At 26.0% G+C, this 17495-nt stretch overlaps 1 long non-coding RNA gene across 1 annotated transcript; it reads right to left on the bottom strand.

The window, feature by feature from the left end:
- Positions 1-16382: 16382 nt before the first annotated feature.
- LOC116003734 lies at positions 16383-17481 on the bottom strand. Its single transcript, XR_004094700.1, has 3 exons — positions 17199-17481; positions 17051-17118; positions 16383-16595 (listed from the first exon to the last, which is right to left on the bottom strand). It is a non-coding gene; the product is annotated as an uncharacterized LOC116003734 (long non-coding RNA).
- Positions 17482-17495: the final 14 nt, after the last annotated feature.

The raw sequence follows: 17495 nt of genomic DNA, 5'->3' as shown, positions 1-17495 counted from the left end.
AATTTGATTTATTCAACCGTGTAATATTATTGTGAAAAATTAAAATGCAATGGTATGACCATTTTCTATTTTATTTTAGTCAATTACGGATCTTTTTGTTTTTAAATTTCAGTCAATTATTAATATTCATTTTCCTTTTCAATTTACCTAATTTCTGTTTCCATTTCTATTTTTAATTTTTAGTCAATTATTAATATTCATTTCCTTTTCTAATTTACCTAATTTTTGTTCCATTTTTAATTGATGATGTAGAATATTATTATTGAAATATTTACGTTTCATTTTTAATTTCCGTTTCGTTTTTAATTTACTTTAACTATTGTTTGGTTGAGAAATCAAGTAGGATTTTGTTTTTAATTATAGTATAGATAGATTGTGATTTATTTTATTCTATTGTGTAATATTATTGTGAAAAATTAAAATGCAATTATATAACCGTTTCCTTTTTCTATTTTAGTCCATTATTATGAACCGTTTTTTATTTTTAATCAATTATTAATATTCATTTCGTTTTCCAATTTACCTAATTTCTGATCCATTTTTAATTGATGATGTAGAATATTATTATTGAAATATTTATGGTATAATTGTTATTAGTTGTCTTCAATCTTAATCAAATATTCACATTGTTTCCTTTTCGAATATTATAATATTTGAACTACTATTCTATTGTGTAATATTATTGTGAGAGATTTATGATATATAATTGTGATTTGATTTATTTAATTGTGTAATATTATTGTGAAAAATTAAAATGCATTGATCTGACCATTTTCTTTTTCACTTTAGTTAATTATGGATCTTTTTTTTTTCAGTCAATTATTAATATTTATTTCCTTTTCCAATTTACTTAATTTATGTTCCATTTTTAATCGATGATGTATAAAATTATTATTGAAATATTTCCGTTTCATTTTTAATTTTCGTTTCTTTTTTAATTTACCTTTACTATTGGTTGGGCGAGAAATCAAGTAATTGGATTTTGTTTTTAATTATAGTATAGATAGATAGATAGATTATATAAGGTGGTTCCCAACCATTTGAATTGGGAACCAGCATAAATAGGTGTCTATTCATATTTTATAAATATTATATACGGCATTTTGTAATATATAGTTATTTTAAAAATATTATATACGGCGTTTTAAATACCGTTGTTTATTAAGATGTTGAATAAGATATTTGCCATTATAAATAGGTAGAGTCTTGAACCACATATTGTTATCCAAGCATAAAGATCACTCAATTGCATAAATATATTATTATAAAATTTATTTGTTTAACAATGGCGACTCTTTCCTCTTCAAAGTTGTTCATTTGCTTGCTTATCATATTTGCATCAGGTATGTCCGTATGTATATATGTTATAATATATGATTCTCTAGACTAGAAATAAACATCTCTATATAATCGTGGACCTCCTTCACAACCAAATTTAGGACTCTACATAGCCGTCTGCCTGACACCCTAAATTAACATTTTTACATATATTTTGTTTGATAGAGTTTATTTTAAAATAACTACAAATAATTTATAAGTTGGCTTTATTTCGAAACGCTATCATTAAGTATCGATTACTAACCATTATTAATGTATGCAGTTGGGAATATGGCGCCGAATGTGAAGGGGCAACAAAGGTGTAAGCAAGTTATTGGTAAATGTGACGCGAGTTGTAATCTGGAATGTTGTTATGTGAAGTGCAACCAAGCTTATTCTGGTCGTAGTCCTCAAGCTATCTGTGAAGCCAGTCCCCTAAAGTCTCCTTTCAATTGCTCCTGTACGTTTAATTGCGGCCGTTGATCGAAATGGGAGTCGTAGCATGTAACGGAGTTTATTTAGAAAACAAACTCTGGGAAGAATTATTATCGAGTATTAATAAACATAAAGAATTATTTGAATTCCATATTTTGAAATTCATGATTTTTTACAAAATAATATCGGTTCTATACTTTCTCAAACATTTTCAGCCTAAAAACTTTAAGTCTCTAGCATCGGAATTTGAATCTATAATTACCCATTTGAAATGATAATCGGTATGCCATCACATGTTCGGATGTAATTTCTTGGGTAGAGCGCAGAGTTGGGTATTTTATTTCGTCTTCTTTGGATACAGAAGTTTTGAACTTTGATAATCAATAAATTCATTTGCTAAAATAATAATAATAATAATAATAATAATAATAATAATAATAATAATAATAATAATCCACTGTGAGATTTAAATTCCATAATTATTGAGAAGAAAAACTGAAGTGTCAAGACAAAAATACCCCTCCACCTATTGATTATAATGATACTAGATTTATTTATTACTCCGTATAATATATGATTTATTATATTATTGTAAATGTAATAATAAATTTATTATTATTACTAGTATTCTACCCATATGATGAAAAAAATTATAAAATGCATTTATAAATTAACAAATTTAAATATTGTATACTAATTTACAAAGTATAAAAATATTATATAATAATCTAAGCCATTGATTATACATAAAATAAATCTAAAAACATAATAAGTCTCAATCCAAGATATATTCTTGATTTATGTCCATGTTTTTAGTGCTAATCTTTTTGTGCATAGTGATTAGAGTTGTATTATACAATTTTTTTTTGAACAAAAATATACATACCGTTATAACTTTTGATATTTTTTCATTATTGTTACAATGCACATGAATCCATCATATCTTTTCTTATACTATTCAATATTAATAATATATGTAGACATTATTGGAGTAATATAATAAATAAATTTGATTACATTTATATTTTAAAGAGTAAGGATTTGTTAGTTATTACTCCGTATTATTATACAAAAATATAAATATCTAAAATCTAAATAAAGAAAACTTATAAGAGTGAACCAATGTTATTACCTATGATTTATGTCTGTATTTCTATGTTTATTTAGTTGTACATTACAGGCGCTACAAATATTGTACTATTATTCTGTTAACTATTTATTATTCTTATACAAAATAGAACTCATGTAAAAAAGATTATTATTTTTTATTTATCTATTATTCTTTTTTTTTCAATTAGTTTCTTCATTGTAATAAGAATTAAAATATAATAATATTTACTTAATTTGTTTTGTTTCATTATTTAATCAATCTTATAGGAAAAAATAATATTTCAAAATATCAATACGAGTTCACATATAATAACGATAGAGGTCTCAATCATATATACACAAGAAAACTTATAAATAATGCATATGCTATAATTTAGTTGCATAACTTATAAATTACTATTCGACAACATTAGTAACATATTATAATCATGTCACTTTTAACGAAAAATAAGTTAAGATTTATTGATTCACCGATATTGCATTAAAAACAATTAATTTATTTTAATATGAAAATTATTAGGACATTATTTTTATTCTTGATTATAACTATCTACAACAATACTCATCTTTACTACTACTTTTATTACAAGTTGGAGATAATTATTTTTATTTTATATTAATTATTCAATATTTAAAAATTGTACTAAATATTTACTTATTTTAATTTTTGTGTTGGACAATAATTTAACTGCGTAATGTGCAGATTATAACTAGTATTTATATAAATTCTATATATGGTTGTTCCCAGGCTAAACAGGAATCGTTGTATGTAGGTATTTATTTTTTATTTTTATAAATACTATATAAGGTGGTATCCAGCTAAGAACCGACATATATAGGTATTTATTTATCTTTTATAAATACTATATACGGCGTTTCCTAGTCGAAATCGCCGTATATAGTTATTTTAAAAATATTATATACGGCATTTTGAATGCCGTTGTTTATTAAATAGTTGTATAAGATATTTAGATATTTAATATACAGCGGTTCTAAACAACCACCATATATAGTATTTAATATACGGTAGTTCAAGCTAGGAACCGTTGTATATAGGTATTTTTTTATTTTTTATTTGGTGAAAATATGTTTCTTTTTTTTTTATATAAATACTATATAAAGTCGTTCCTAGCTGGGAATCTCCATATATATATGTATATACACTTTTAAAAATTAGTATATTAATAGAATATTAATATAGATTAATAGAAAATTTTATGCTATATATTTTTAATTTATTGGAGAATTTGTAAAAAAAAAAAAAAGTTATTAGGCATTTTGAATTCGAATATTCGAGTCGAATTGAATATATTCGAATAATGTAGCCTAATCGAATACGAATAAAATTTTAGATTCGAATATTTATCGAATACGAATACAGATAGTTTTTAAAATAGTCGAATTTGGATCGAATAGTAAAATATTTGACTCGATTCGATTCGTTTACACCCCTAGTTGTATATAGTTATTTTATATATAGTATATTTTTTATAAATACTAAATACTCTATGATATTGCCCTCATATTTCTCTTGTCAGCTAACAAATTCATAATTTTTTTTGTGGGAAAAAATTAATTGTTAAGATTCAAAATCAAATTTAATTCATAATTATAGTAATAAGTTAATACGTTGATTGCTAATTGATAGTAAAATATAAGATTTCTAAATAAAGAGTTGTACATTATTGCCATTATAAATAGGTAGAGAAGTTTTGAACCACATATTCTCATCCAAGCATAAAAGATTACTCAATTGCATAAATATAAAATAACAAAATTTATTTGTTTAACGACTCTTTCTTCTTCAACGCTGTTCATTTCCATGCTTATCATATTTGCATCAGGTATGCATTTTTTTTAAAAAATTTTTAGAGCTTATAAATTATTTTAATCTGTAAATTTTATATGCGAATTACTAACCATTGATATATGCAGTTGGGAATATGGCGCCAATTGTTGTAGTGTGAAGTGCACCCAAGCTTTTTTTCATCATGATCCTCAAGCTATATGTGAAGCCATTCCCCAAACCTCTCAATTCAATTGCATTTGTACATTTGCATGTGGCCGTTGATCAAAATGGGAATCGTTGCAGGTAGTGGAGTTTATTTAGTGCAAACTCCCAGAAAATGATATATGTAGAATTATTTCACAGAGTATTAATAAACAAACACAATGATATTCATTTCATATTTTGAAATGTTATTTATCTATTTATGTTTACGGGTCTCAATCCGTGATACGGATCAGATCTTTGATTAATGAGTCAAATTTTGGATCAATGAGTCAGATCGTTAGCCTCATTAATCAAAGATTCAATTCGTCTCACAGATTAAGACTCGTAAAACGGTCACACAAACGTCTCATAGCTCTCATCAAATACAATCAAAATATGTTATTTCAATTAACATTTGATTTCAATGTTTGAAAGATCATATGTGTCCCCAAATAATTGTGGTCAGAAAGTACAATATGGTAATACGGAATATAAGATTGTGTCTTTTCTCATTGGATACCAACAAAATTTGCTGAATCACCAATCACTTTAGCCTTTGTGCATAGTCTGCAGATCCACAGATTCTGATTCTGTGGTGTATTGATATTAGCGAATTTACGCAGTACAAGGTAATTTTAGCTTCTTATCAGTTATCTCGTTGGAAAATCCCATTTGGCCGGTTGGTGCCTTGGCGGTTCAAATTTTTTTTTACAAATCTTAAACATTCATATTATTTATTGAGCAAATTTTATTTAATTATGGTAACTTTGTCACTTTATTTGGCAAGTTAACATGACCGATTAAATAAAAAAGATACAAGTAATTAAGAGAAAAAATAAAGGGACACCATAATTTTGACACGAAAACTGGACAGTAAAAATCATGAGTTTTTTGAGCATTGCCAAACTGAAATCCACTATATTTTGATAGTCTGATACATGTACAATAGGATGCTCTCTAAGGAGATGTACCTACCCAAAAATAATTATAAATTCCTTCTTTTACCATTGATGTTAATTGATCAAGTCCCGAGCCGGATGCCGAGTCCGAGTGTTGTGTTCTAGTGCCACTCTGACTACCTTCCCATGCCTGGTTGATTGATTGGTTGACTACCCTTATTCCATATTCCATCAGTCACATTTGATCATCCGTTTTAAATTTTATCATATTACAATATTTACTTTCATTTACTTGTTACAATTAGCCATTTGTTTAATTTTATCATTGCAACATCTAATAATGAGGGCTAACATGTAATTTTATCATTTAATTAAAATGGTTTATACGAGAGGGGGAGAAATTACATATAGGGACAAGATGTTTAAATGACGAAATTATATGTTAGCTCGAGAAATTACATAGAGGGACAAGATGTTTAAATATGAAATTATATGTTAGCTCTCTTTATTAAATGCTAGAAATGTGGAATGACAACAATTTAAACCGATGACTAATTGTGCCAAGTAAATGAAAGTTAATTATGTAAAGTGACAAAATTAAAAATAGTATAACTAAATTTGAGAATGACACAATAGTAGATGACTAAATGTGAAATTTGTTCTTATTTCTTCTCAATTTTGTTGTCAAATTAAACAAAACTTATATAGTTTTTCCCCTATTAAATAAATCTAAATTAGAATTATTTTAAAAATGAATAATATGAATTTGTAATTTTTGTGTAACATATCATTATTGACATTATATAACAAATGACTGGAAGGAGATTAAGAAAATTATTGTCAATGCTTTGTGCATGATTTTACCCATACTCTTTTAGTACTTTATATATTGATTTTTTTTCTTTGTATAAAAATTTTAAATTTTGACTCCAAACAATATAAAGTCTGGTCGGGCTAACCTCAGGCAAGATAGCTAAAGATACAAATTTGTAACCACAAGATCACAAGTCTAAATCCCAGTATTCTTAGTTTGAGCCGATCTCTAATGAACAACCTAGGCTGGTTTACGTCTTTGTGGTCATTTACCGACTAGGGTCACAATGTGAGATCCCAGTGCACACCCTCGGATAGTAACGACGGATTTTCAATTCCTTTTCACCCCAAAAAGAATATAAAATCTGGTCAAATAATGTTTTTTTTTTTTGGCATTATTTTTGGAAGAGAATTGTTATATGGTCCTAGGAATAGGGATAAAGTTATATACATCTTGAAAACGTGTTAGCGGCAACTTCCCTAATTTGTTGGTTTATTATTTATAAGTTGTGACTTGTGAGTGCTTACTTGGGGAGGGTATTATTTGAACAACTTGTTGTGTGGGGTGTATCCCATTTCGAAATGTGAAAAAGAAGCCAATGAAAGGACAGAAAACGACGTTTAAGCAAACTGGTTAAACAGCTTGTTTACGTATTGTGACAATTGTGTTAAATCAATGGTTCTAATAGAAACAAAAGTGACACAAATGGGTTAATCACGGTCAAGTTGGCTAAGAATATAAATTTGTAATTATAAAATTACGAATTTGAATCTCAGTCTTCTTAGTTTGAGTCGATTATAGTTTAGACTTATTTACCTTCTTGTGGTTTTTGTCGGCAAAGTCACAAGCAGAGTCGGTCCTGAGCAAGGGCGGGCTGGGCGACCGCCCAGACCCCAGGTTGGAAAGGCTCATATATATATATATATATATATATATATATATATATATATATATATATATATATATATATATATATATATATATATATATATTGTTTTTTTTTAATAAATAGTGTTATAATTATAATAGAAAAAAGAAAAAATTAAGTATTTCAAAAAAAATTGAAGAATAGATGAAAATAAACACTTAATTAAATAATTTATAATCTAACTCTAAGTACCTAACCCATTGTCAAAGACCTTGTGATATAATCCATAGTATTCAAAAAAAAAAAAAAAAAAAAAGTACCTAACCCATTCGTCTTCTTCAATATTTTTTTCCCAATTTCGATTAATCCTCTATTCAAATATTTAATATGCAGGAAGTCGGAAATCAACACTTAATCAAATAATTTAGAATCCACACCTAAGTACCTAATCCATTCGTATTCTTCAATAAATTTTTTTTCCAATTTCGATTAATGATCTATTCATCTTAGCCGCATCTTGCGTGGATGGTCGACCATTGTTCATTTGTTTGCCGATTTGAGCCTCATTGTCCGTTGTAACATTTAAGTTGTACACAGCACACCTATAGGGCATTAATTAGGGCTATAAATCTATAATCCTCTAATGAGTAATGTAAATATGTAATGTTTATTTGGATAATGGATTATGTGATTTCTGTCATTCTAAAATATATATATAATTTTTTAATCATAATTATATATATAATTACCCAGAGTACCGTCTAATAAATTCTATTAACAGGGATAGAAAATGAAAGAAGAAAAAAACAAAAAATTGCGGTTGTGAAGCTGTTTGAAATTTGTGTTACAACTGAAGACTGAGGAGAAATTTTTGAAAAATTTAGTTGCTTTTGTTCTTTTCTTATACACAGTTTTCTAAATTTGGTTTATACAATCTATACTATATATAAAAGCATTATCCTCCTCTAGAATTTTCCCGCCCAAATGTAGGGGTATTTTAGTAATTAATATGGTAATTAATAATAATAATAAATATTAATAATATTAATTATTATTATATAATAATATTAATGATAGAATAATATTAATTATAATTGGTTATAATAGGTTATTAGTAATTATGGTAATTATTATGATAGACTAATATTAATGAGATAAGAATGTGGTTTTGATTGTTACAATTTTTTGTAATATTTATCTAAATGTACTCATATTCTGGCTGAGATACAAAAATTATGAATGTCAATCATATTTATTATATTCTATATGCTAATAATTGTAATTGGCAAGTCCCATGTAAAATTAAATCAAATATTTATTATACTTTATTTTCAAATCATTTCCAATCAATTCTCAAATGCTAATAACCTACAAACACGAATTGTTTGCTTACATAATATTATTTTATTAAATTAATTTGTTCATTAAATCGTAACAAATACTAGCATATTAATGTCACTGTAAGAATGTGGTTTTGATTGTTACAACTTTTTGTAATATTTATCTAAATGTACTCATATTCTGGCTGAGATACAAAAATTATGAATGTCAATCTATTTATTATATTCTATATGCTAATAATTGTAATTGGCAAGTCCCATGTAAAATTAAATCAAATATTTATTATACTTTATTTTCAAATCATTTCCAACCTATTCTCAAATGCTAATAACCTACAAACACGAATTGTTTGCTTATTCTCAAATGCTAATAACCTACAAACACGAATTGTTTGCTTACATAATATTATTTATAACCTACAAACACGAATTGTTTGCTTACATAATATTATTTTATTAAATTAAACACGAATTGTTTGCTTACATAATATTATTTTATTAAATTAATTTGTTCATTAAATCGTAACAAATACTAGCATATTAATGTCACTATAAGAATGTGGTTTTGATTGTTACAATTTTTTGTAATATTTATAAGAATGTGGTTTTGATTGTTACAATTTTTTGTAATATTTATCTAAATGTAGTTTTGATTGTTACAATTTTTTGTAATATTTATCTAAATGTACTTTTGATTGTTACAATTTTTTGTAATATTTATCTAAATGTACTCATATTCTGGCTGAGATACAAAAATTATGAATGTCAATCATATTTATTATAGCTGAGATACAAAAATTATGAATGTCAATCATATTTATTATATTCTATATGCTAATAATTGTAATTGGCAAGTCCCATGTAAAATTAAATCAAATATCTATTATATTTTATTTTCAAATCATTTCCAACCAATTCTCAAATGCTAATAACCTACAAACACGAATTGTTTGCCAATTCTCAAATGCTAATAACCTACAAACACGAATTGTTTGCTTATTCTCAAATGCTAATAACCTACAAACACGAATTGTTTGCTTACATAATATTATTTATAACCTACAAACACGAATTGTTTGCTTACATAATATTATTTTATTAAATTAAACACGAATTGTTTGCTTACATAATATTATTTTATTAAATTAATTTGTTCATTAAATCGTAACAAATACTAGCATATTAATGTCACTATAAGAATGTGATTTTGATTGTTACAATTTTTTGTAATATTTATCTAAATGTACTCATATTCTGGCTGAGATACAAAAATTATGAATGTCAATCATATTTATTATATTCTATATGCTAATAATTGTAATTGGCAAGTCCCATGTAAAATTAAATCAAATATTTATTATATTTTATTTTCAAATCATTTCCAACCAATTCTCAAATGCTAATAATCTACAAACACGAATTGTTTGCTTACATAATATTATTTTATTAAATTAATTTGTTCATTAAATCGTAACAAATACTAGCATATTAATGTCACTTATACACGGTAATGTACGTGCAATAAAATTGGTAATATTTATATATACACGAAAATTATTTTCAAATATATATATATACACACACACACGAAGATCATGTCCATAAAGTCATCATTTATTAGTAGAAAATTAAATCAAGAATATGATATATTATTGGAATTGAAAATTAAATCAAGAATATAACATATTATTGGAATTGAAAATTACAAAATAATATCTATTAATTATAAATTAATTTGTTCATTAAATCATAACAAATATTTTCAATCATATTATATTATATATATATGCTATCAAAAAATACACGAATTACGAATTTTGCCTGATATACAAAAATTACGAATGTCAATCATATTATATTATATATATGCTAATATATTACGAATGTCAATCATATTAATAATAATAATAATAATAATAATAATAATAATAATAATAATAATAATAATAATAATATAACTCCTAACAAAATTAACTTACCAGGAAATGGACTAATAATAATAAGGTTACTAATAAAAACGAAAATCCTAACAAAATTTTCATTTCGTGCTTTCCCGTCCAACCACTTTTGTCCAAACAATAGAAAATGAAAATTTATTGAAGAAACAATAGAAAAGGAATTGAAATTAAAAATAAAAAAAAGAAGGAATCCATAATTTAATGATTAATACTAATAATATTAACAATAAAAAAGAAAAAATGAAAAAGAAAACATAATTTAATAGTCACACATATAATAACTATAGAATAAAATCTTTATTCTATTTAGTCATACCTTATATAGCCTAAACTACTACACATCATTCCCGTCATTTCCTTTAATAATAACAACAACAACAACAACAACAATAATAATAATAATAATTTGGTTACCTTAATTACTTTCCTTTCTATATTTTTGTAATATCGTATCAATGGACATATAATTAAAAATATTGAATCTATCTATACTATATATAAAAGTAAAATCTCCCTATTTCATTTTCCCGCCCAAACTTTTGTAGTCAATTAATTAAATATTTTATCAGTCAAATAATTAATAAAGCTTATTTAGTAAGAAAATGTAAAATCGAAATGAACTAATAGCTATTAATTGGTAATATATTATTTTTATATTCACATATCAATACTATTAATAAAAGTAAAAATCATCCCCTTCAACTTCCTCACACAAACTAATATTACTAATTAATTGGTAAAAAAGTTAATAAAATTTAATTGGTAACAAAATTTTATTTACCAAATTTTGAGAATAATTAAACCATTATAATTGTGAGAATAATAGAAACAAATTCTGCAATAATAAATATATAAGAAAATTCCTTGAAAATTATGAGTAATTTTATAAGAAAAAATAATTTACTAATTATTATTTACACAATTAATAATATTTCGAATACTTATCTATACTTCTATATCTATACTACTATTTATAAAAATAAAATCATCCTTTGTAAAATTTCCACCCAAACAATAGTAAAGATAAAATGGAAAAGAAAACTGATTTTACTAATTGATTGAAAATATAAAAAGATCCTAATAGAAAAGGAAACGGAAATTAGGCAAATTGGAAAAGTAAAAGGATATTACTAATTAAATGAAAATTGATTGAAAATTATTTAAAAACTTTAAAAAAAAATTAATTACACTTTCCTTTTGAAAACTTTAAGTTATTTAAACTTTAAAAAATTAATTAAACATGGGTTGTTATATTTTTTATAATAACTAGTATTTTCGCCCGTGCGTTGCACGGAATGGATTTGCTATATTATTTTAAGAATATTTGGATCAATATACAATTATATAAATTATAACATCAAATATTATATAGCGCAATTGATGAAATTTGTTGGACCGATTATGTTTTCTGATGTTTTCCTTACTTGAATTAAAGCAAATAATTGTCCAATTACCCGTGCGATGCACAGATAAATTTTTTATTATATATTTAGATAATAAAAATAAAAATAAAATTATAAAAAAAATTATATTGAACATGTACATTTATTTGATTATAATATTAGTGCAAAAGTATTACTCAATTAATTGATAATATATGACTTGTTTGTCTACAATTATTTTAAAAAGATCAATATGTAATATGACTTATGTAATTATATTATTACTAAAATAAATATGGGAAAAATTAGAAATAATTTAATTATAATTATAATTATAATTATAATTATTATAAAAATAAATTCAACGACCAATGTTTAGTTTAATTATCATAATAATTATTAGACAATTATTAATAGTCAATTACACTAATATATGTGAAATTATACTTTTATAACTTAAGTATATTCATGTTCACTATATCGCATTTAGTTTTTTTCTTCCTCCTCGATAATTGAATGAATTAATTGTAATTATTTTAAATAATCTAACAACACATGTTTAATTAATTTTTTTAAGTTTAAATAATTTAAAGTTTTCAAAAGAAAGTGTAATTAACTTTCTTAAAAGTGTTTTAAAAATAATTTTTTAGTCAATTAGTAATGTCTTTTTCCTTTCCAATTTGCCTAATTTCCATTTCTTTTTTCGTTAGAATATTTTTATATTTTCAATCAATTAGTAAAATCAGTTTTCTTTTCCATTTTATCTTTACTATTGTTTGGGCGGAAATTTCACAAAGGATTATTTTATATTCATTAATAGTAGTATAGATATAGAAGTATAGATAAGTATTTGAATTATTATTATTGATGTAAATAATAATTAATAAATTTTTTTTCTTATTAAATTATGTCGAATTTGTTTTCATTATTCTCACAATTATAATGGTTTAATTATTGTCATAATTTGTTAAATAAAATTTTGTTACCAATTAAACTTTATTAATTTTTTTACCAATTAATTAATAATATTAGTTTGTGCAGTATAGAACACATCCAGTATAGAACAAAATTTTAAAAAGAATTTTCCAATTAGCTGATTGCTATCCACTCTTCTGGGAGCCTTTAACGATCCAAAATCTTTAAATTTGAACATGTGTTTGTAAATGGATGCAAGTTCCCTAAGGATGATCATGAAATTTAAAAAACCAAGCAAAAAGCTGAAAAAACTCAAAAAAAAAAAAAAAAAAAAAGGCAACATACTAACAACATAAAAAATGCATAACAATAAATACAAAATAAAGCAATATGACCAAACATGACCATGATTTTATTCCTATTAAATAAAACAATACAAAATTGAGCAATATTAAATAAAACAATATCTTGACCGCAACAACAGAATTTGCAGATTTGAAGGTGGAGATGTCTGGAATAATTGCAATGCGTTTTGCATTTCTCTTTTAAAGTTCACAATATAGGATTAGGGATTTATATAAGGTTGTATCTTATTACAATAGAATTGTAGTATGATAGGAATTGTAATGTAGAATTGTGATACAATAGGAATTGTAGTATAGGAATTGTATTGTTTTAATATTATTCTATTGTTTATACGAATTGTATTGGAATTGTAGTATAGGAATTGTATTGTTTTAATATTATTCTATTGTTTATACGAATTGTATTGGAATTGTAGTATAGGAATTGTATTGTTTTAATATTATTCTATTGTTTATACGAATTGTATTGGAATTGTAGTATAGGAATTGTATTGTTTTAATATTATTCTATTATTTTAATATTATTATATTATTTTAATTGTTTTAATGTACAATATTTTGGGCGGGAAGGAAGATTTCACTTTGGAGGATTTTGTTTATATATATATATATATATATATATATAGATAAAGATTTTGTAGTATTGGATTTCGTGTTTTAATAGTAGATTTATTTTATACGAATTGTATTGGAATTGTAGTATAGGAATTGTATTGTTTTAATATTATTCTATTGTTTTAATATTATTATTTTATTTTAATTGTTTTAATGTACAATATTTTGGGCGGGAAGGAAGATTTCGTTTTGGAGGATTTTGTTTTATATATATAAAGATTACAATTAATTCATTCAAATATGGAGGAGGAAGAAAAACTAAATGCGATACGGTGAAAATGAATATACTTAAGGTATAAAAGTATAATTGCACATATATTAGCTAGTGTAATTGACTAATAATAATTGTCTAATAATTATTATGGTAATTAAGCTAAACATTGGTCATATTACATAATATAATATAATTAAATTATTTTCCATTTTTCTCATATTTATTTTAGTAATAATATAATTACATAAGTCATATTACATATCGATATTTTATGATAATTGTAAACAAACAAGTCATATATTATTCAATTAATTGTGTAATACTTTTGCACTAATCTTATAATCAAATAAATGTATAAGTTCAATATTAGAATTTTTTATAATTTCATCTTTATTTTTAATATCTAAATATATAATAAAAAAATAAATTGCACTATATAATATTCGATGTCACCGCACGGATAATTAGACAATTATTTGCTCTAATTCAAGCTAGGAAAACATCAGAAAACATAATCAATCCAATCAATTTCATTAATTGCGTTATATAATATTCGATGTTACAATATATATAATTGTATATCGATCCAAATATTCTTAAAATATTATAACAAATCTATTCCGTGCAACGCATGGGCGAAAATACTAGTGCTACCTAAAAAGCATTTATTGGAAGTGAAAAAAAAAACAAAAAAAAACAGTAGAGTATAATAGAATCACAAATATGAGCTATAAATACATTTCTCAAAAAAATCATAATCATCTAATGAAAATTTGAAACAATCTAAAGAAAATTTAAATGACGAAGGTCATGTTAATGAGGGTATAAGTTTTGAGTTATGATGATAATTAGGGATGGCAACGGGGCGGGGCGGGGGCGGGGAATGGGGTCCCCGTCCCCGTCCCCGAAATAGGCCCCCGTTCCCCGTCCCCGCCCCGTTCCCCGACGGGGATGGGGAATAATTCCCCATCCTCGTCCCCGCGGGGATTTTTCGGGGACGGCGGGGATTCCCCGCCCCGTTTTTTAATGATGCTAATGAAAAAAAAAAAAAAAAAGAAGAAGCTATATTAAGATATTATAAAAAATCTCAAATGTTATGTTAAACAAATTTAGTATTATAAGTTCATAGTTTTTTACTTTAATTTATATGTTAGTCTATTTATTTAGCATTTTAAAAAGAAAATTAATTAAAACTAATAAATACAGTACTATAGTAGTACTGATCAAACTAATCAATACAATTTTTAATTTTTTATTACTTGGAATCAGTACTGGTATATTGAACTAACATACTTATTAGATCATATATGGAATATATTTACTAATCAAAACTAATGACTACAGTAAATCAAAACTAAACAAATGTATTTATTTGACTATTGTTTATTTTATATATATATACAATTATTCGGGGAATCGGGGACGGGGACGGGGACGGGGATCGGGGATCGGGGTCGGGGTCGGGGCGGGGGATGCCCTCCCCGTCCCCGTCCCCGACCCCGACGGGGATTTACAAATTCCCCCCATCCCCGGCCCCGTTCCCCGAAAAAATTCCCCGAACCTGCCCCCGTCGGGGCGGGGATCGGTTTTTCCCATCGGGGGCGGGTTGAATTGTCATCCCTAGTTGTAAGTGTACACATACAACGTCGGCTAAAAGTTAGCCGACGTTGTAAGGTACACATACAACGTCGGCTATATGTTAACCGACGTTGTAAGGTACCCATACAACGTCGGCTATTTACAAATAGCCGACGTTGTAGGTATCTTAAAAACATATAAAATACCCTACAACGTTTGCTATTGTAGGTAATTTGAAAACTACTAAAATACCCTACAACGTCGGCTATTTGTAAATAGCCGACGTTGTAGGTAACTTAAAAACTACTAAAATACCCTACAACGTCGGCTATTTACAAATAGGGGTGTAAACGAATCGAATCGAGTCAAATATCTGAATATTCGATTCGAATTCGACTATTTTGATAGATATTCGAATTCGGATTCGTTTAATATTCGAATCTTAAATTTGATTCGAATTCGATTCGATCAATTTATTCGAATATATTCGATTCGACTCGAATATTCGAATTCGAAATGTCTGACTCAATTTTTTTTTAATTTTCAATAATTTAAGATAAAATCTAATAAAAATTTAAATTTAAATAGCATAAATTTTTACTTGAATATACTAATCAAGAATTTCATTAAAATAACAAAAAGTCTATCATCAAACTCATTTACTAAATACAGTACTAAAATAAAAATTTTAAGTTTGCGCTTCAACTGGTTCTTCTTCCTCAGTGACTTTAGTCTGTTCTTCCTCAGTGACTTTGGTCTATTTGGCCGTGGATGTTGAAATTTGTACTTCTCCTGCAGAGTATTTAACAAGTATTATCAGCATAAGGAGGAATGAGGGTAGAAGCAACATAATATTTTGAAATAAACTAAATCACTTTGTTGATGTGATAAACAACACAAACATCTGAACTTCATAGGAAGAAAAGAATCATACCCAGCTAATACCATACAAGATTAGAAGCTCCATATTATTTAAATGCAAAATATATTGAAATTTATGAATCTTACAGTAAAAAAATAGAGTATGGGCTAATCTTTTTGAGGTCATAAACAAATAAAAGTCTAAGCTTTGTAATCACATAAATTAAAGTGTATTTCTAGGATATATGCCAAAAACAAAACAAGTATGTTACTGTAAAATTATTCCAACAATGCCTAAGCTTTGTAATCACATAAAATTATTCCAATAATCCTCTTCTAACCTGACTCATACCAAAACAAGTATGTTACTGTAAAATGATACCTACTTCTGTCCTCTGCCGCCGGAGAAGCACCGGACTCGAGCTATCACCGGAGTCGAAATCTTGCAGATCCGCTATACAAAATACAAATCTCAACATGAGAGAAGAGAAAATCATACACTAAAGATGAAAAAAAAGGAAGAGCTCTAGACACCTAGTGCAGATCTGCCGCCGAGGTAGAGCTCCTCCACCTACGGCCTACCCTTGGTCTGCTGTCTACGGATCTACCGAGTGGCCTGCCTGGAGTCTACGCTGGAACCGTCACAGATCTGGAGTGGAGTCAGGACTCAGGAGTGGCGAGAAGAAGCTTGTCCTCCGGCCTCTGCTACCTAGATGAATCTGTGCACAAACATTATATAAATAACAAAAAGAATAATACCTAGATAAATTTGTCCACAAGAAGAATATGCGAGGATGAGAAGAGGGCGAATAGCCGGTTGCCGGTGGTCTG

Source organism: Ipomoea triloba, chromosome 14, assembly GCF_003576645.1.
Source record: "Ipomoea triloba cultivar NCNSP0323 chromosome 14, ASM357664v1".
NCBI classification, from domain to species: domain Eukaryota; kingdom Viridiplantae; phylum Streptophyta; class Magnoliopsida; order Solanales; family Convolvulaceae; genus Ipomoea; species Ipomoea triloba.
The sequence above is the reverse complement of the archived record's forward strand: the minus strand, read 5'-3'. Positions and strand labels throughout refer to the sequence as shown.